The sequence below is a fragment of the Miscanthus floridulus genome, chromosome 1 (assembly GCF_019320115.1).
Source record: "Miscanthus floridulus cultivar M001 chromosome 1, ASM1932011v1, whole genome shotgun sequence".
Lineage (NCBI taxonomy): Eukaryota > Viridiplantae > Streptophyta > Magnoliopsida > Poales > Poaceae > Miscanthus > Miscanthus floridulus.
Window position 1 is genome coordinate 121,854,529 of NC_089580.1, and position 20,549 is coordinate 121,875,077.

Sequence of the window (20,549 nt, forward strand, 5' to 3'; positions counted from 1 at the left end):
GAGAAGAGGTTTTGCAAGCTAAGGAATGAATTGAACATACTTGACTTCTCAAATATGTGTTGATGCACCCCCATTATATGACATGCCTCTCCTTCGAGCAAAGCAAGATAAAGTTGATTGACATGTCATTCATCCATTGCTAAGGACTAGTTTAGTGCATCTAGTCATTCCTATCATATCTCAGGCTCATTCATTAAAATCAAATGAATTTAATGCTTGTATGGTACCACTATTGCTTGTATGCTTGAAATGATCTAGTGGTAGCATATGACATGTTTGTGAGCTTGTAAACCTAGTGCTTAATCTAGAAAATGAACTATAAGTGTTTAACTCAACATGGTGCATGATAACCCTCTTTTGGAGGTGTGAAGAAGCTTGCCCTTGGATCAAACTGAGTTAAATATCTTTTTGCAAGTGATCTAGATTGAACCAAATTGGGAAAACAATCCTCACTTCACATGGTTTCACCCCAACCTATCTAAATTTTAAGCTCGCCTTTTGTGCTAATTGTTGACAAAGAGGGAAAGAAATTCACAAAGATAGTAAGATAGGGGGAGCAAACAAATGAAATGACATTGTAAGGGATCAATCAAAATTGTACATAAGTAGGGGGAGCAAGCTCATAAACTTGTATGTTGCATTTGAATGTGCATTTCATATATTTGCTTGCATGGCACAAGTTTTAAATTTCAATATCCATGCTTGTGTGGTGTATGATAGTTGTAGGTTTGAATGATGAAATAAAAAACTAGCATGCATAGGTTAAGTAACTAGACTTATGATCATTTTATGAAAACTAGACCCTTACTTCTAATGTTGATCTCATGGGGTATTCTAGTTTTTATGTATGTTTAGTTACTAATGGTGCTAAGGATGGTATATTGGTACACTCTGATTGGTATCACGCTTCAAAGGTCCATCTTTTATACCTTAGCATCATTTGATAGACATTGACTTCTACATTTCCTATCTAAACATATGTGTAAGCTATAAACCAAACTCTTAGCACATATGTAGGGGGAGCAATTGCTACCATATGGGATTCATAAAACTTGTCCATATCCTTCTACACATAATAGATATGCTTGGGCAAGCAACATGGATTCAAATGAATTACAATTAATATCTTTGTGAAAGGGTTGTCATCAATTTCTAAAAAGGGGTAGATTGAAAGCTCTAGTTTGGTTTTAGTGAATTGATAAAACCCTAAGTGCCAACCTAGTTTATCAAAGTAATTATGAGATAGGTGGCACATTCCAAGTGGTGAAGCAAATGAAGATAATGACATGATGATGGTGATGCCATGGTAATGATCAAGTGCTTAGACTTGGAAAAGAAGAAAAACAAAAAAAAACAAAAAGCTCAAGGCAAAGGTGAAATTTATAGGAGCTTTTTAGTTTAATGATCGAGACACTTAGCGAGTGTGATCACATTTAGGATCGATAGCCATACTATTGAGAGGAGTGAAACTCGTATCGAAACGTGGTTATCAAAGTGCCACTAGATGCTCTAACTCATTGTATATGCAATTAGGATCTAGTGGAAAGCTAACATCCTTAAAAACATTTGTGAAAATATGCTAACACATGTGCATAAGGTGATACACTTGGTGGTTGGCACATTTGATCAAGGGTGGGGAAGTTTAGGGTCAAAAAGAGCTATTTCATATTGATTGAACCCTGCCTTGGGTAGTGACCGGACTCTGACCCTGCGTTCGGTTAGTGGCGCGCAGTGGAGGCCGCCCTCGGTCCCTTGACCGGATGCTGAAGTGTAAAAGGGACCAGACGCATAGGGGGTGCATCCGGTCACCTAGTGACATCTGCTAACGCAAGCAACAGAGAGAGAGACTATGTTGACGGGATGCTACCTGGGTCCGGTCATGTGCCATCGAACGCGTTCGGTCACGAAAAATCATGAATGGAACCTTACTGGAAATGACCGGACTCTAGTGTTGGAGCATCCTGTCACTTCAAGCAGCGTGTTCGGTCACAACTTAAGTGCACTGATGACCATTAAGATTGGGCAATGAGCATTTGAAGTCAGGGACACATGGCGAATATCTAAGGATCGGACGCTGGGGTCCTACGTCTGGTCAAATAGACCGCAGCGTCTGGTCACCCTGATTTTTCAGGGGATAGAAGAGCCAATGGCTCTATTCATGGGGGCTCTCTATTTAAGCCCCATGGCCGGCTCAAGCTCACTCTCTTAGCCATTTGCATTGACATAGCAATCTTGTGAGCTTAGCCAAAGCCCTTCCACTCATCTTCATCATTGATTCATCATCTTTGTGAGATTGGGAGAGAATCCAAGTGCATTGCTTGAGTGATTGCATCTAGAGGCACTTGGTGTTCGTGTTTTGCTGTTGGATTTGCTTGTTACTCTTGGTGGTTGCCACCACCTAGATGACTTGGAGCAGCAGAGGAGGATTGGCACAAGTTGGTGATTGTTCGTGGCCATCTCCTGATGATTGTTAGGGGTCTTGTGCCATCCCCGGTGGAGTGTTGAAAGGTAACTCTAGTGGATTGCTCGTGTCATTGAGTTACCTCACTTGTGGGTAGGTTCTTGCGGTGTCCAATTGTGTGAACGAGGTTCATGCAACACCTCTTAGCCGCCAAACCACCAAGTGTTGGTCGACACAACGGGGACTAGCGTGCCAGCAAGCACATGAACCTTGGGACAAAAAAATTGATTATCTCTTGCCCTTTGGTATTCTCCCAGTGATTGAATTAGTATTCATCTTGTGATTGGTTCACTCCTCTACGCGGCGGTATAATCACCTTACTTACTCTTTTACATTCCCACAAACTAGTTGTAGCAAGCTCTTTAGTGTAGCTAGAATTGAGAGCTTGCTTTGTTGCTTAAGTTTATCTAATGGAGCTCTTTAGTGTAGCAAGTGTGAGAGCTCTTAGTGAGTAGTGATCATAGTAACTAGAATTGTTGGATAGGTGGCTTGCAACCCTTGTAGAGCTAGAGCAAGTTTGCTTTTATCTATTTGTCATACTAATCAAATTGCTCTAGTTGGTTTGTAGATTTTTAAATAGGCTATTAACCCCCCTCTAGCCATATTAGGACCTTTCATGGGTCCCATGGCCCGCGGTGGACACACTCTCAGAACTACCCCCGACGGCAGCATCTAGGAGTTCACCTACATAGGGGAGCCAGTACCTTCTCTCATCACTAGTCACGGCCAAGTCCTCCGCCTAGGAGGCCAGAGGCCTATGGTTCATGACAAACTCACCTAGGGAATGGCCTCAACCGACCACATCCTTTTAGGGAACCACGAGGTTATCCATTCTAATGGGTCAGCACACATCACCGAGCTTCTACCCCATCCAGGTCAACCACATGGGAAACCTAGGTCCAGTAGTAGAACCATGCCTCAAACAACGTTTCTGCTACTAGTGGGATGCCATGTGTTAGGGCTTGCACAAACGATGAAATTACCCGCCACCACGCTTCAAAAGGCTAGGCCTAGAACCAGAGCATAGCCCTAGCGGATGGACAAACCACCCATCACGCTCAGCGGATTGTCAGCTATCACTCGAAGGCACGTGCATCCGAGGAACCAGGCTCCCTGAGCACACCGCATGCCACATCGAGCAGACCAAACCGCGCGGCCCTTAGAACCCTCTTCCACGGCGACAGGTCATGCTAGCTCTTCATCAAGAGCAGCAACAGCACCCAGAGGCAAGAATGCGATGACCATGATGTCATCGCGCCCCGAAGGCTCAAGCAGCAGAACACAAGAGCCTCCCCGGTTAGAAGCTACGGCAAGCCAAACTCAAAGAAGTCACCCTTAGGAGCTCGCGAGCTCGAAAGCCATCCAAGAGGTCAATCCACGCTGGCTGTAGCCATTCCAAGCACTAAAGAAATGTCCTCATCAGCTCATGACCTAGAGATCGCAATGACTTCACCACAAACAAGCACTCGAGGGTTCACCACGCCCCAAGCAATGACGGCTAGATCCATGACGGCTTTTGACACATCGGCCAGTTATATCAGCCTTGACTATAGCCGCTCTACACAAGCACATCCACATACACATGTCGACTCACCCATAAGCAACAGAGAGCTAGGACCAGGGCCAACACGTAGAGCAAACCAAAGACCATAGCATCCACACATCAAATCCTAGTACCACATGGACCCCCGAGTAAACCAATTCAACCTGCGTAAGCAGCTGGACATGACCCACTCATGGCACATAGGCCCATGCACATGATCCATGGCATAGCACTATTTGTCATTGTCCTAGTGACCTATTTCTGAGTCTCTGCCGACCACTCCCTGCGTCATGATGAGCCAGTGACCCATGTCTTGATCCCTTGCTCACGCTAAGGTTGTCCCAGCAAGACCTCATGGACTAGCTCCAAGTCAAGACTAGGAACCCATGCATGAGATTGATAGGAAACAGGGAACTCGTACACTCAAGATAAAGGGAACAAACAAAAATAAGAGCATTTGTCGTCCTCTCGCTTTCTTTCTGCATCGTGCCGGATCTGCGACCTACCCTTTGACATCCTATCACTCTGATGGATCAAGAACATTTCATCCCCGTGGGCTAGCCCCTAGGCTAAAACATGCATTCATGAGCACAGGACTAAGGGGATGAAGCACATTCCAATTCAGACAAAAAGTAATCGAAAGAACGGCAAAATGACAAACAAATACGCCAAGCACATCATATATATGTAAAGCCTGAACACCATCTATCGTTGGACAAAGGACTTGTTTTGAACCTCTCTATCCATGCTCATGGCAGGATAGATCAGCGACCTGATTCTTGATCCCTCAAATGCACCGAGGTGTCAATCAAACCAAGCCTCATGGACCAGCTCTAGGGCGAAGTCGGGCACCCGTGCGTGGGATTGAAAGGAAATAGAATGTCGCTCTACCTGAACAAGCAGAATGGGGAAAGACGAAGCATGTACCTTCTACTCGTCTACCTCTTGCATCGAAGCAGATCTTCAACCTATCACCAATGCTTTGATCACACCGCTGGGCCGCACAATGTTCAGCCCTACAGGCCAGCCCCCAAGCTAGAATGCGCACCCACACGCACAAGGCTTGAGGAGACAGAGTTCATTCTAGCCCAGACAAGAGGAATGTAGGCGGTGACATGATAGATGAGCTCACACATTAAGCACCTCGGTGTGCATCCGAACGACAACACCAACAAGATGGCAAGGTCGCTTCATCCAAGTTCTCGACAACCGCCCCTCTGAAGGGAGGACCAATGGCAAAATGACAAGTGTGCTGCCTCTCCTGAGGCGAGAGCCATGCCGAACTAGACCACAACCTAAGTATCCTCGACTACGGTGGATTGCACCACGGCACATGAACGTGAACTCATGTCGTAGCCCGGCAATAACTCGACGATGGGCCCAACCAAGCGGGGTGATTTGCTAGAACCATTAATAACCCAGAAGCCACAAAACTCGAGCGAAGTTTCTCATGCTAGGACTCACCGAGGCAAATCAGTCAAACAACCAACAGCGGCAATGACAAAGAAAAAATCAAAAGAAAAACGCACACATCGAAGCCTTAAAGGCTTACATGTTTGCTAAACATTACAATCATAGACATTTAGGACCATCAGCTTCTAAACCATGGGCAAAGACATCTGGTCGAACACACTACAAGACTGGATGTCAACACAACCTGAGGTTACACTCATTGTTAGATCCCTTCCTACTCTCGATGGACATCTCATGAAGCAAAGAGACCAGCACAAGGCATCCCTAGCCTTCAGATCTGCACCGCGAGTAGGAGAGGACTATCGAAAGTAGCCTCGAGGAGACTCGCCTCACAGAGATTCCTCTAACATCCAAGAAAGAGGAGCCCTATGAGGAACCACCCTGACGCCGCTTCTGTTGGAGCTGAGGAGGAATGCTTGGCCACGAGCCAACGATCGTAAGCCACCGAGTTGATGCTCGAGTGATCCCAGGTCAAGATCTATGGGGCAAAAGGTCTCCCCACAACAACGAGTCATGGGATGTCTTTCCACCATTTAGGGTCCCCCATAGATGTTTAGACCGAGGAGCCATGTGCGCACCAACCATGGGGAGCCGAGCGGCCTAGGCCACCCATGATATTGTTCCTCCTCGTCTTCGTGGAACTTCCTCTAACATCCAAGGAGGATGAACACTCATAGGGCGCAGCAGAACCCGATCTTGAAAGATCCTTCCCAGCGATGGCAAAGTCACCGTGACAAGCCATGAGCCATGGCACTCAGATAAAGCAGCCACTCTCTCATGTAGATTGGATGCCTAAGAGACTCAAAAGCCAAGAAGAGGGAGGGGTGAGATTCTCTACCCTCCTCCCCCTCGACTAAAGATGGCAAAGGGTACTCGATACCTAATACCTGATGAGTATTTGATCCATTAGGGGATGGGGATGGGATGATATTTGTACCCAAGGGGATCTAAATAGGCAAGAATCCATCCCCAATGGGGATGGTGGGTACAGGGACATTCCCTGTATACCCATCCCCGTTACCCACTGGGGAACCCGCTATTGCTATTATATATGTGCATATGTATATGATATATGAAATAAGCCCAGTTAACATATGATGGCCCAAGCCTAGTTAGGCTCATATAAAAGGAATGCTAACCCTAATTTACACACAACTTCCCCATCCCTATCCCTTTCCATTGCCGCACTGCTCCTCACACCATCACATGCATCCAGCGCTCGCAGCAGTCTCGTCTCCCACTCTCGCCTCACACACCAACATCATTCCCTCATGCCACTTTCTCTCGCTCTTGCTAGCCACCTGCCTTGCCATGGCAGCCCACTTTCTCTCGCTCACATCGGTCATCCTCTCTTCGGCCACCACTCCTCCAAGAGCCACCGCTGTCGGAGACATGAAAGGCTTCATCGGTGACCTCCATCGCAACCTCAGTGGCTCCCCTCCTACTCCTATAGCTCCATGACAACTAAGGATGCTATAAGCTACCGCCGCTACTGCCGAAGAACACGCGAAGCTCTGCCTTCACCTTGAAATCATGGGTGTGTCCTGAGTACGGGGTACCCAGCGCATATATTTTCCCCGGTCAGGGACGGGGATGGGGCAAAATCTATACCCGAGATCAGGGATGGGGACAGGGAGCGGGACAATTTTGTTGTGCTAGGTATGAGAATGTTCATGCAATACCCATCAGGGATGTACCCATTGCCATCCTTACCCTCGACATAAATAGACAACATGAAGGTGAAGGCGTAGAAGACGGTGGTCAGCATTCAAGACAAGTACGGACACCAAGACACACTCGCAACCCGAGCAATGAAAGATGTAGCAGTCTAGTCTCCTAGGCGTCTATGATAGAACCGCCTAATTTATACAAGATCAAGTACGGTTGTCCCCGCTAATACATTGACACACCCATACTTTCACTCCTATAAACCCGGTAGTCCGCCGAGTGTCCCGAAAGACCTTGGTAAATCAACATCACAACCAAGATCGCGTGATTAAGCAAATACATATCACATACATTAGGTTGCAGCGGAAATAATATTACAAAGGGGTTAACAAATAATAGTACAAGTTTGGGTTTCAAAACCGCTTAGTGAAAACAACATAGCTTTCAAATGATTACATTAATATAAGTTCTAAATATATTGCTAGCATAGTGACATCATCCGACAAAAGCATATAGATGAGAAGTAAGTATAGATTTACCAAGCCCACCGGCGGTTAGCCACCATCATCAACAGGTCGAGAACATCGCCTGCAACAAGGTGGGATAAACCCTGAGTACTCAAATGTACTCAGCCAGACTTACCCGTCTTAAATCAAAATAAATCGACACCAAGGATTGTGCATGACTTTCTTTAGTGGGCTAGCTAACTTGTTTGCAAAAAGCATAAGCTATCATGAAGAAACCATTTTAAGTACTTTGCATCATCTTTATTATGACCTATCCATCTAGGTAAGCACATATACTATAGCAATCACTTGATTAACCAATAACATCCAGTTACCAATTTAGATTTAGCATATCCCATACCATCTAGATAACCATCATTGTTCCATAATAATTACTATGATGCCGTAACTCGAGTCAAGTGCTCACTATCCAGGAGCGATGGCGATTCGAATCAATTCCTAACTAGCTGGTGATTTATTCCTTACACAAACCTCACTCACCCGCTAAAGTGAGGTATCAGTCATCGAGTCAACTATCTAGGAATCTCGAGTTTGCCAGGAACCACATGTACCTGGGGGCCGACCGACTGTACTTTGGTCTTATCATCTTGCCCCCGTGTCCTACCACACCTGCTCCGGCACAGTGCGCTGCGGGCAATCTACTCGGCCCGAATAATCTCCCAGCTTCGCGGTCGAAAGGTACTTTATTCGGCTAGCTAAATGAAAGGCATGCGTTCAACATGACTCGAGGTCCAACAATGGTCGGTCCTTAATCGACACAGATAGAAACTAACAGCACCCCAGAACCCTGTCTGGTTGCCTCCAACTTTTCCGTCCGGTCTCCAATTATCCATCACACATGGTTAATTCCAGGATATCATTCTTTCCATAGCTAAATTCTTCCAGTAACCACCTATAATGTAGGTGACCAGATATCACCGATCACTATCAGTCTAAGCAAGGCTAAGCAGTTATTCAATCCCGACCTAACAGGGTAATAAGGTAATAAGGTAGGCAAGGATAGTACTAAATGCATCAACGGTTTCAATCAACTCCTACAACTTAATGCAACAATATATAACTCATATATAAAAAGAATTTCTTTTATAAAGTAGGAGACTTAGAATGCTTCGGGGCTTGCCTGGGATCCGTCACAAGTCAGTTCAGTTAGCTTGCACCATCCTGGTGACGTCTCAGGTCCTAGCATTCGCTTAGTCCTTCCATCTTCGGGATAGATCCATCAAACACTGTCTTCGGGTTTGGCTCCAACATCTTATCCTTCACGTGGTGCATCTAGCATACCTAGATGAGATGCAATATGCAAGTGCATAAATATGAAGAATAGTACCATGAGACGCATCACAAAATAGCAAGCAAGACAAGCATAGTTTACACTAACACACTTAAGTACTTTGCGATGCTTAACTTAAACATCACACAATCAATCTTGCTAAGATGGCAAAGAAGATGACAACACCAAGCATGACATAAGTTTCCCAAGATCTCAGGTGCTCTAACTCAGTCATCATTCAAGGCATAAGTCACATTTAACAATATACAAGCAAACACTATAATTAGAATCTGCCAATTTCTAGACATGCAAACAGCAGCTACAAGATTTAGCTATAACTGGAGTTACACAAATCCAAATGACTTGCAAGAAGATAATCCGGAAAGCTTATGGAATTTTCTATAATTCATCTTTAATCATATTAGCATGATTCTTAAGTTAACTAAGTCAAATATACCCATTTATAGAAACTGGTCCATAATTGACAGAAAGCAGTCATTTCTGAAACCCAAATTTAAACAGGCATAACTCACAAACCATAAGGCCAAATACCACCAACTTTTAACAGAAGCTAGATACATGAATTATCTACAACTTTGTTATTCTCGTATTAAGATGATTTTACAGTTAGAAGGGTCAACTAATCCAATAATTGCATCTCTGTCCAAAACATAGACAGAAACTGACATGCCACTTTAAACAGCTATAAATGGAGTTATACATGTACTATAAATGTGATTATAGACTTTTTAGAAAGCTTAGCAAATTCTGAACAAATTTGTTGTAAACACCTAAAGCTAATTATACTATTAAGAAGGCCCCACAGTAAGAACAAGGAAACCCTGTCTGGGTTTGGGCAGAAACAGCCACAGAGATTTAAGCAAGTATAACTCAAGATCTACTTAGCCAAGAATCATGATATTTAACTTTTTGGAAAGCTTAAGAAAAGTGCCACAACTCATGTATTTTCACAAAATCATGATTCATAACTTAACTGAGCCAATTAATTCAAACATGTAGAACTGTTCAGAGTAGAAGCAAAGCAATACAGGGCATTTGTTATTTTTATAACTCTTAAACTATGAATCCTAAACTCCTAAAATTTTTTTACCAGACAACAACAATCACCTTAGTAGCACTCCACAAAAATTTCACATTTATTTGAGCATACAAACTACAGTTATAAAAAAGACAAGACATGGCAAGTAACAGGAACCTAGCTGCATAGATCTATTTTTACAGAAAAATATTTAAACTAAAACATGCCCTATTATAGATCTAGTGCATAGAGAATTTCACAAGGATTCCAAAAAGTTCTCATTTACTATTTTACGATTTTTCTACAAATTACTACGAATTTTCAAAGTGGAGCATTCAAATCTGCCAAAAATCAAAAGAAAAGGAATCTAAATCTTGCACTGGGGTCCCTGCAGAAAACATATATTAAATATGAACAAATGGATCCTTTCTGGCACTATTCATCTAAGTCACTGTCTATTCACTTAACCCCCTGGAGAACTTCAAATTCATGCGCGTGGTCCTTGGCCTCTCTCCATCCGGCCAGAAGCACGACACTTTGCCAGAGCTCACGATTCCGGCGGCGGTGGTCGACGTTGGCGTCGGAGAAGCTACGGGGGAGCATCCAAGGGCCGACGTAGACGTGAGGGGTTGCTCAAGTCGGCCGGAGGCAGGCCAGGTTGGCCTGGCTGCACGCACAGGCGGAACGCCGCCGGCTGCTCCGGTGGCGACGGCGATACGGCGGCCGTGGTGACTGGAACATGAGCGCGGGAGGGGTGGCGTGAGGCGAGGGAGGTGGTGCTGCGGTCTATTTGGGTAGAGGGAGGCTGGAGATGAAGGAATAACGGCGGCCATGGAGCTGGCACGACCGAAAGCGAAAGCGAAAGAAGGCAGGCAGGAGGCGAATGAGCGAAAGAAGGCAGGCAGGAGGCGAATGGAGAGTGGCGAGTGAGCAGAGGAGGCTCAGGCATCCACATTTGGGGTGCAGGGGGGCCAGGCTGCGCGTGGCGATGGAGAGGGCATGCGGCATCCATGCAAGAAGGCCACATCGGCATATCGTCGAACACGTGGTGCGCGTAGAAGTGGGCAGAGCGGGTGTCAATTCGGGCTAGCTACAGGCCGAATTAGTTACTGGGCCTAAAACAAAGTTTGAAGCCCGAGAACTGCTCTTCATTTTTCATTTAGAGACCAAGGTCATTAGAGCTCTTCAACAGCGGGTAATTAAGCCACAAACTGCTAGTGTCAGCGTATTGACAGCGACAAGCAAACGTTCAAATTGATGGTGAAAACGAGGTCAAACTGGTGCTATCTTTTTACATGCTCTTCTCCATGAACTTAGCTCCAACTTCCATTTTGGGGTCAAGTCAAGTTACTTAACGAAATTTGGAGAACACGAGACGTCAATGCCGATGTCGATGAATTTCTAGACTTAGAATATTTCTAAGTCCTGAAATCAGCAGCAAATTCGATCTTGTGACCTCGATTTGACTTACTTCCAAGATGATCTAGCTCTTCGTCCAAAAACAAAGTTTATTCTACATGATATGGAATACAACTTTCATTTAATGTCCAACCTCAAAACTGGTATAGATCCTACTATTCTACTTTGACCAAAGTAGGATCATGATGAAGCTTAAATTATCCTTTTTGATCCATCGGAGCATTTTCTTGGCATTTGCCCAACATGAACCTTTCATGACTTTTGTTGTAGAGTTCATCTAGAGTCATTTGGGCATGGTTGCAAGATTTGGTTGACGATCGAGAATTCCATTCACTTTATAAAATAATTCAAGGACATAACTCGTCATTTCATGTGACTTCTTGATTCCAAACTTCACGAAACTTTTCCATGGACCAATATAGATGGGTATTGATGTGAGACTCACAAAGATATTCCAATAACACCACCCAAGCATATATCTTGAAAAGGGCCTATATGTAAAGCAAGGGTGCAATATCCAAGTTTAGGTTGGGGCTCATTTCCATAGGTTTGACCTTGACATCTTCATCATCACTTAATATGCCATGTTCGAGCTCAAACCCATTGCTTAACTAGTGGCAAACACCTGGGGTGTTACAGCATCATGAGACTCAAGAATGGTCATGAAAGGTACATCAGACATGCACGTTCTCCTTAGCATTTACTAATTGTTCCTATGACCCTATAGTGCAGGGAAGGCAGCCAGGCGAAAGGCTGAGCGATAGATGCCATCACAAAAATGAATACCAAGTAAGCATTGTATTTTTTCCATTTTGCGTACTTTTTGATTCATGCGCTCACGTTTTATGGCGCACAACTATCCATGAGTGGGCTCCGTTAGGACGTGAAGTGGCTAGGGGAGGCCAATAACCCCCAAATTCATGTGTCGAGCGACCCACCACATCCACGGCCCCGTGTCGTATTTAGGAAACCACGACTTAGGTCAGTCCTTAGAAGGACTCGAGGCCACACAAGGGATAGGGGCAGGGAGGAGATGGGCCCCTATGGCTCTAATCAGTGGTGTGAAGCCACATGACCATCTCTCTCTATGTTCAAGTCGTCTGCTTCGAGTCACTTGGGTTGACCCCCTCTAGGGCTAGGCATCTTGCCCTTTGACCGCTACGGAGGCGGTCAGGAACTGACAGGCTTGACGGTCGATGATTTATGGGACATATCTCCATGAGGCACAGCCGAACTCCATGTCGATTGGAGAGGATATCGAGTCCTACGTGAACTACCCCTCGACCCTGATGAGGCGCACTGCTCCGACCATGTGATTACAGTGGACATGCCTCTCCTCGCATGGGGCGAAATCGAACCTGTCTGTAACAAGGCAACACAACCTCTCAAGGTCAGCAAGGACGTTAGGGAAAAGCGGAGTTAGGTCCCCATGACCCCATAAGAAGTTAGGGCCAAGGCTTGACCAACTCCTCCCTACGTCCTAGGTCTTAGACCTAAGGTGAGCTCTAGAGACACACAAACCATCAGAGGTCTACGACCTCCCTAGGAGAGATCGACGAAGCAGATGGCCAGGGTAACATAGGAGAGTCTTCCTCATGAAGTGATGTGGAGCCCAAAGCATGATCATGGCTTGGTCATGTGGAAAAATCAAAAAGGTCCAAGACCTATGAGCCAATGCACGATCGCTAAAAACATCGCAACCGCACGAAAAGAGGTCAGGGAAAAATTTCTCGCATCATTAGGCCAAAATAGCCTTTTTGGTGACCCCAAACAAAGGCATGACCCCAACCTCAAGGCTCGGGGGCTTGCTACCACCACAGGGGAGCCCACAACCTAGGGGAAATCTCTCCTGTCTTGGCACCTTCGACTACAGGAGTGGACGCACCATCCTCAATGTGTCAAGATCAAGTATCGCCTCAAAGGTGATACCATGAAAATGCCTAGAGGCAAGCACCATGAATGGAAAGGGCAACAAGAGGCCCTCATGTCGCACCTTTGGTTCAAAGCACGTAGAAGAGGGTAGGATTAGAAGACTCAAAGACCACCACCATCACTCCTCGGAAAACAAGAGGGAAATGATGAGGCACCCACAATTTTCTAGAGAGGCTGATCGTGGCCACTAGGACTAGTGTTTCAGTGACCCAAATGGGTCTAAGAGCTGCTAAAACCACTAAGCCCAGAAAGAGGCCTAAGCACCTCCCTAGCCCTCTCCTGCTTGTAGGTTGCCTTATAGCACTAATTGTTGGGAGGAGCAACACTAGCTCCGACCACCACAAACGACCCACAAAGGGACGTATAATGGGAACCGCGTGGTTCCCCTAGAACTTTTCTATCACATTCCCTCACTCTCTCAGCAGGAAAAGTAGAGAGCAATTTGTAGTTATGGCCATGAGTAGCTCAAATGGTAGAAAGGACTCCATTTATAGGCCTAGGACAGACTGAGCAACATGAAACCCACACGCCATGTGGCGAACCATAGGAGGCCATAACCAAAGTTAGATGCTCTTGTAAGGTTGGGAAATCAAGACCCTCCCAAAGATAGGACCGGTACAGCGTCGACAAGACCACTCGGCCCCGCTGTTGGTACTTATTAATGCACACAGATAAATCCACAAGCGAACGGATACCACTGTAGATTTCACCCAAAAGTATTCCAAGTATCATATCCATAGGGAAACATGTGTGGCTAACTATGGTCCAACTGAACTAAGGGTAGCAACAAGGTTAGGATAAACATGAGTGTAGAGAGGATAACTAAGGTTCTCTTATTCTGACTTCGATAAGCTATATCTTCTACTATTCAACTGGGGACATTACTAAGGAAAGACACCAACAAAGGATGCTTTCTCTCGTAATTGGGTCCTACTTGGCCTACAAATGGGAGGTGGACTACAGAAGACTCAACGAATGTGTCACACTTGCGTTCTAACGCTACTTCATGATCTACCACCGATCTAGAATGTAGGGCACATCCATGATTAACCCAAATCTAAGCACCATGCTTACACTTACGATTAATACTTTACTCCCCCTAGAAAGAGAATAAAGCACTCAAAAGAGTCATGATCCTGATGAACAATATAAACAAGATGCTTACTTGAATCAGAACTTGATTGCCCAAGACATCTTAGAAGCAAGCTCAAGTAGAACTTGGATCCACCAAGGTATAAGCCGTAGAGAGAGCACCGATAGGCCGGCACTTCCTCCAAACTCTTTCCTCACTCTCTATCTCACTATTTCTATTTATAAGACTAAATCCTATGAAGGACTAATCTTCTCTTGATAGCTGGCTCTGATCCTGATGAGAAGGATATGAATTAGGGTTTCAGGATGGCTCTAGGGAAGGGGGTATGGGCTCCTTATATAGGGAAGATGGAGTAGGGGAAAGGCATTGACGTGTCATTAATCCACGTCAACTCCCTCATTCATCGTTGGATGAACCGACTTAAAAGAATGGCGTAGATGCAATCTAGGAGGTGGTGGAGAACCAACATTCGAAGCGAAGACTGACGGGAGGGGCCCATAGGCTAGCTGGCTTGTAGGTGGGGCCGACCAGCCCCACATGGAAGCCCCTCGGGGTCTCCTTCGGTGGGTTGCCTTCTAGTGTGTTCTAGATCCTTTCCAAGTAGTTTACGTCACGGATAAACATGATGTAATATGATAATTAAGTCTCCCTTTGATGGTTTTCTGGATAAACTCTGCTGAAAATACAGATTCACCAAAACTTGTGGAATTTATCAGTTTAAACCCCTATACCTATGTTTGGTGATGGAATTAAGTATATATGCTTGTTATGTTGACGGTTTATGATTGATGTTAACAACCATCAACAAGCTCCCCTAATCTTAACCTTTGCTAGTCCCTGAGCAAAGCTAAACTTAGCAATGGATTAGGAGTTGCTACAATACTTTCACGCCTCAAAAGTATACATGCGTTCAATCCAGAATTCTCCTCTAGATTAGAATAAACTAATCTGACTTTCAAACTTACCCGTATTACCTTCAACCATGGGCCTCTTAGCCTTCATTTGGGTCTTGAGCAATTGAAAGACAGAATGATCAAGTCAAGCATGATGTCTCAAGTTCTTTGTTCCACCATTATTCCAGAGTTTTTATAAGTTTTCAAAAATAAAATTAAGAGATTCCATTGTATGACACTCTCAAGTCTCTCAATAAATGTGGTATCTGTGGATCCTCACCAAGGCAATAAGGATGTTATGCCTTTTTTTCAACCACTAAGGCTTATGTGGAGTTCATAGGTAGGGAGAAAGCTAGAGCATACTTGCAATGCATATATTGTAAAGTCAAACAACGGATCCAAAGAGAGCTGAGTCATACAATCAAATCAAGATGTGCATGTGTGTGGATGTATGGTGGATATATATGGTGGCTAACCTAATTCTACTTTGCTCCTTAAAAATTTACCTCTTTTGAGACTTGGAAATATTTTTGTGAGAGAACAGGGGCTATCTTATTCATCTCTTTTTTTCAGGCAGGTATCTGAGTATCCATTGTTTTTAATATCTCGGACCCTTGACCATTTTTTCTCAACTATTTTTTTTTCTTTTCTTTCTCTTCTTTTTTTTATGAATAACTTTTGCATAACACATGCCTCTTTTCTGCAATAAAACTTTGAGAGATAGTAACAAGAACTTGGAGCATTTATTTGGTGGATGGAAAACCTATCAAGCATATTTTTGTGTTCACTCTCAGTGTAGGAGTAGAATATTTTTAGTTGGATCTAAATGGAAAGCATGTTTTTACGCCTACCCCCAGTGTAGGAGTAGTGCATATTTGGGTGGGTGTACGCGATCTTGATTTTAAGAGCATGACAAACCTCTCATAAGGGTCAACAAAGCTTGACAAAACTCAATGCAATACAAGTAGCATATATGTGGAAGTTTTTCTAGCCTAAATAATATATATGGCTCTAGTGGGAATTCAAGCTTTGTCATACATGAACTTATCATAGCATTTTTGTGTTTTTCAAAAGATAAATCTCCAGAACTTTAGTGTCACTTGGAACAAGATAAACAGCAGCTCAGACCTTCTCACACTATATTCGTCAATTGTCTAGATTTAGATCAAGCATATGCTACCCACGAGTTTTAAGTTTAGAGTAAATCCTTATATCAAAACAATTTTATCCAAAACACAAGAGAATTCAAGGCTAAAAATTAGGTACTTGAAAAGAATTATAATAGAGCAACTATTCATCATTTCTATTTAAGATATTATTCAGAGTCCTCTTTATTTTATTCAGCTCTTAAAAACAAATTAAAACAAACTAGACACAATTTTTATTGCTTTTAATTTTACTAGATCACATATTATTAGTATAAATGACTAATGCAAAGATAGATTTTTATTTTGTTTTTATTCATCATTTTTTAACTATTGAAAAGAAACTAAAACTAAAATAAAGGGAAATAATACTTATCTGGATACACGGGAGTACTTCTCCCCCAAGCTAGTTCTTTCAGTGAGGGTTCGGTGTTGTAAGTTCTTTGAACCAGACTTCTCCTTGTGAAGTTCATTGATCAAGTACCTCGGTTTGCTCCAAATATGAGAATTCTTGTGATGACGAATCTAATGGTGATGTTACCTTCTTCCGCCAAACCTGTCTTGGTTTTGAGTTTTAATTTTGGTTTGACAAGTCTAGAACTTTCTCTTGTAGAAATTAGGGAATCGACTGTCTTCCCCCACACTTGCTTGAAGTGTGTTCTACTCATAAAGACAAGGTAGAGATCAAGTGCATGGGCTCTGTTGGTGGGAATGAGCAAGTACCTCGGCTTGCTCTGAATACGAGGATTCTTGTGATGACGCATCTAATGGTGATGTCACCTTCTTCCACCAAACTCGCCTTGGTTTTGAGTTTTGGTTTTGGTTTGACAAGTCTAGAACTTTCTCTCATAGAAATTAGGGAATCGACTGTCTTCCCCCACACTTGCTTGAAGTGTGTTCTACTCATAAAGATAAGGTAGAGGTCAAGTGCATGGGCTCTGTTGGTGGGAAAACACCAACAGAACCAAAACTTTATTTATTCCTCTCTAACCTTAGGCACATTGGACAAGATGAAGTTGATATTTATGCGCTTTGTCCATTTATAACATGGGTGGTAAGATCAGAAGATTGAGCATGAATGTAGCATTTAAGTACATTTGGCCAAAAGGGTTGAATTGCTTAACCCATAGAAGGATTGTCAATCTGTGCATAATGTATCAATCTTTACATGATTATGACTATCATCTTCCAGAGATAGGATGTGCCCTTTTTAGTTCATTTGGTTAAGGCTATGAGATCAAGAAAATGGTGCTAGTATCTACTAAAGTATACTTTCAGCTCAAAAATCAACCTAGACACCACGTCTAATTTGATTTAGGAAGGCATTTTAATCTAAGCACCATGCTTAATTTAAAAGCCTTTGGAAGTACGATCAGCACCCCTAAACTAAGCTCTTTGCTTAATTTAAAAGATGTATGAACATACTCCAAACCTTAAGTATACTATAGCAAACAAAGGTAGCATGAAAGCATTATAGAGATTTACTCAAATGGAGATAAAAGAGTATGATTGTTGTTTAGCAAATTAAGTATGGCTTAAAGGTAGAGACAACCAAAATAATTTAGCAACATGGCATAGGATTTTTTAGAGAAGTTCATCCCCCACACTTGAATTTTGCAAGGCAAAATCAAATTTAGATGGATGTAATTCAATGTTGCATGATGGTTGGTTAGACATACCTGGTGTTGTCATCCTTCGTTCTTTTTGCTTCAAACCTGGAATGGTTAGTGATAAAAATACCTAAAGAAATATTTTCACAATTATATTTCTATGCTCATTTCACAAAGGCATCACAACAAAAGGTGAAAGCTCATGTTATCTCCCAAAAGTGCTTATTTTAGGGCAAAAGCTCATCCTTGGGAAACCTTCAAATGCATTTCTAATTTGTGAAGTAGTTTCTCCTCCAACACCAACCTTTCGGTGTCTATCTCAAGATTCATGCGAGCGAGATTTGCAATATTTATGATAAACATATGCATCTACAACCACCCTTTCAAAGTCTTTATGAACAGGGAGTATGAGAGGGTTGAAGACCTCGTGTGTGATAGTAGAGAGACCAATTGATTCAGTAGATTTTTCATATGAGCATGAGTTTGATGAGGTGTTTATTAAATAGCTTCCATGCTCATCGATGTCATCTTCCTTTTTAGACTCCAAGGTTGTTTCTTCATGAATGTCTATAGGAAGAAACATTATCTCTATCATTACATGCCTATAACATTCATTGGTCATTTTATTGTGCAAGATTCCCCTTGAATTGGTGACTCTTGGGTTGATTTTGTCCAAGGCCTCGTCGATCTATTCAATGGCAATGACACATAAGTTCTTAATATCCTCCAGCCATTGTTGTTGCTCTTCTTGGTTTTCCTTGTGGCCTTCATGACTCCTATGCTTTGGGTGTCTTAGTGGATTTCTTGGATCATCATGAGACTTAGGAGAAAGAGCACAAGAGGGATCATTGAGGTCAAGGATGGGTTTAGAGATGGGTTCAGATGAGACATCTAATGTGGACATAGGAGGGGAGAAGATAGGAATTGCTTCTAGATGGCTTAGCTCTTCTTCTATGGGTTTACTAGACATGCCATTCTTGAATTCTTCCTAATATCCTATATGGGAATAAGGACGCTTTCTAAGAGATCCCTTCTTAAGAGGAATTGAATTATATTCGCTCGAAGGTCTCTTGTGGAACTAGAAGTTTAAGCTTTTCCCAAAATCAGCATCAAAAAGATCATCCTCGCAAGAAATTTCAAAAGGTTGAATTTCTTCTTCCCTAGGATTTTGGGGTATTGATGGTTTGGGATTGACAGCTAAATCTTGAGATTGGAGTGGTTGTGATTTGGCTATCAAAACTTCTTCTTCCTGATCGGGAGATGATTCCTTCCCTTTCTCGGGGAGTTCATTATTAATGCTAGTGCAGGGAATCTTTCCACTAATTCTATCAAGTATAGACCTTGCTTCACTAGCAGACAAATGAAGAAAAGCTCCTCTAGAGGCTTGATCAAGGGATTGCATGGAATCCTTGCTAAGACCCATATAAAAATGTTGAAGAAGTGTTGGATCTTGAACAGCAAGGTCCCATGATGTGGCAAGAGATTCTTCTTCTAGTTGTCTAAAATTTAGAACCTCTTTCTGAAGGCTAACCACTCTAGAGATGGGAAAGAAATGTAAACAAAATTTAGAGCATAACGTTCCCCAATCTCCTTGCATACTTCCTATGGATCGACTATACCATTGTTTAGCTCTTCCCATCAAAGAGAACGGAAACAACTTCCATCTTAAGGTTTTATCAGACATGCCAGCAATACACAAGCATGCATAGGTCTATGCAAACTCCCATAGGTGTGAGTATGGGTTTTCGCTGCCTCCTCCTAAGAAGGATTGTTCCCAAATTAATTTTATTAAACACGGACGCAACTCATAGCTAGGTGTTAGGATAGGCTCTGAAGATTTCGGTGGCTTTAGGCTTACCCTCGTGGGTTTGGCATATTGATATATAGGTGTGTTATCCATGCTAAAAGAAAAATTAAAACAAAAGAAAGAATAAAAGATAAAAGGTTAAGCTAGGCTTGTAGTTAATTCAGCAACCGTTTCCTAGGCAACGACGCCAGAAAGCTTGTTGGTATTTATTAACGCACATAGATAAATCCACAAATACACGGATACCACTATAGCTTTCACCTAGAAGTATTATAAGTATCGTATCCATAGGGAAACATGTGAGACTAACTATGATCTAACTTAACTAAGGGTAGCAACAAGGTTAGGATAAATAGGAGCATAGAGAGGATAACTAAGGTTCTCTTGCTCTGACTTTGGTAAGCTATGTCTTCTACTATTCAACTAGGGATATTACTAAGGAAGGACACCAACAGAGGATGTTTTCTCTCGTAATTGGGTCCTACTTGGCCTACAAATAGGAGGTGGACTATAGAAGACTCAATGAATGTGTCACACTTGCGTTCTAACGCTACTTCACGATCTACCACCGATCCAAAATGCAGGGTGCATCCATGATTAACCTAAATCTAAGCACCATGCTTACACTTACAATTAATACTTTACTCCCCCTAGGAAGAGAATAAAGCA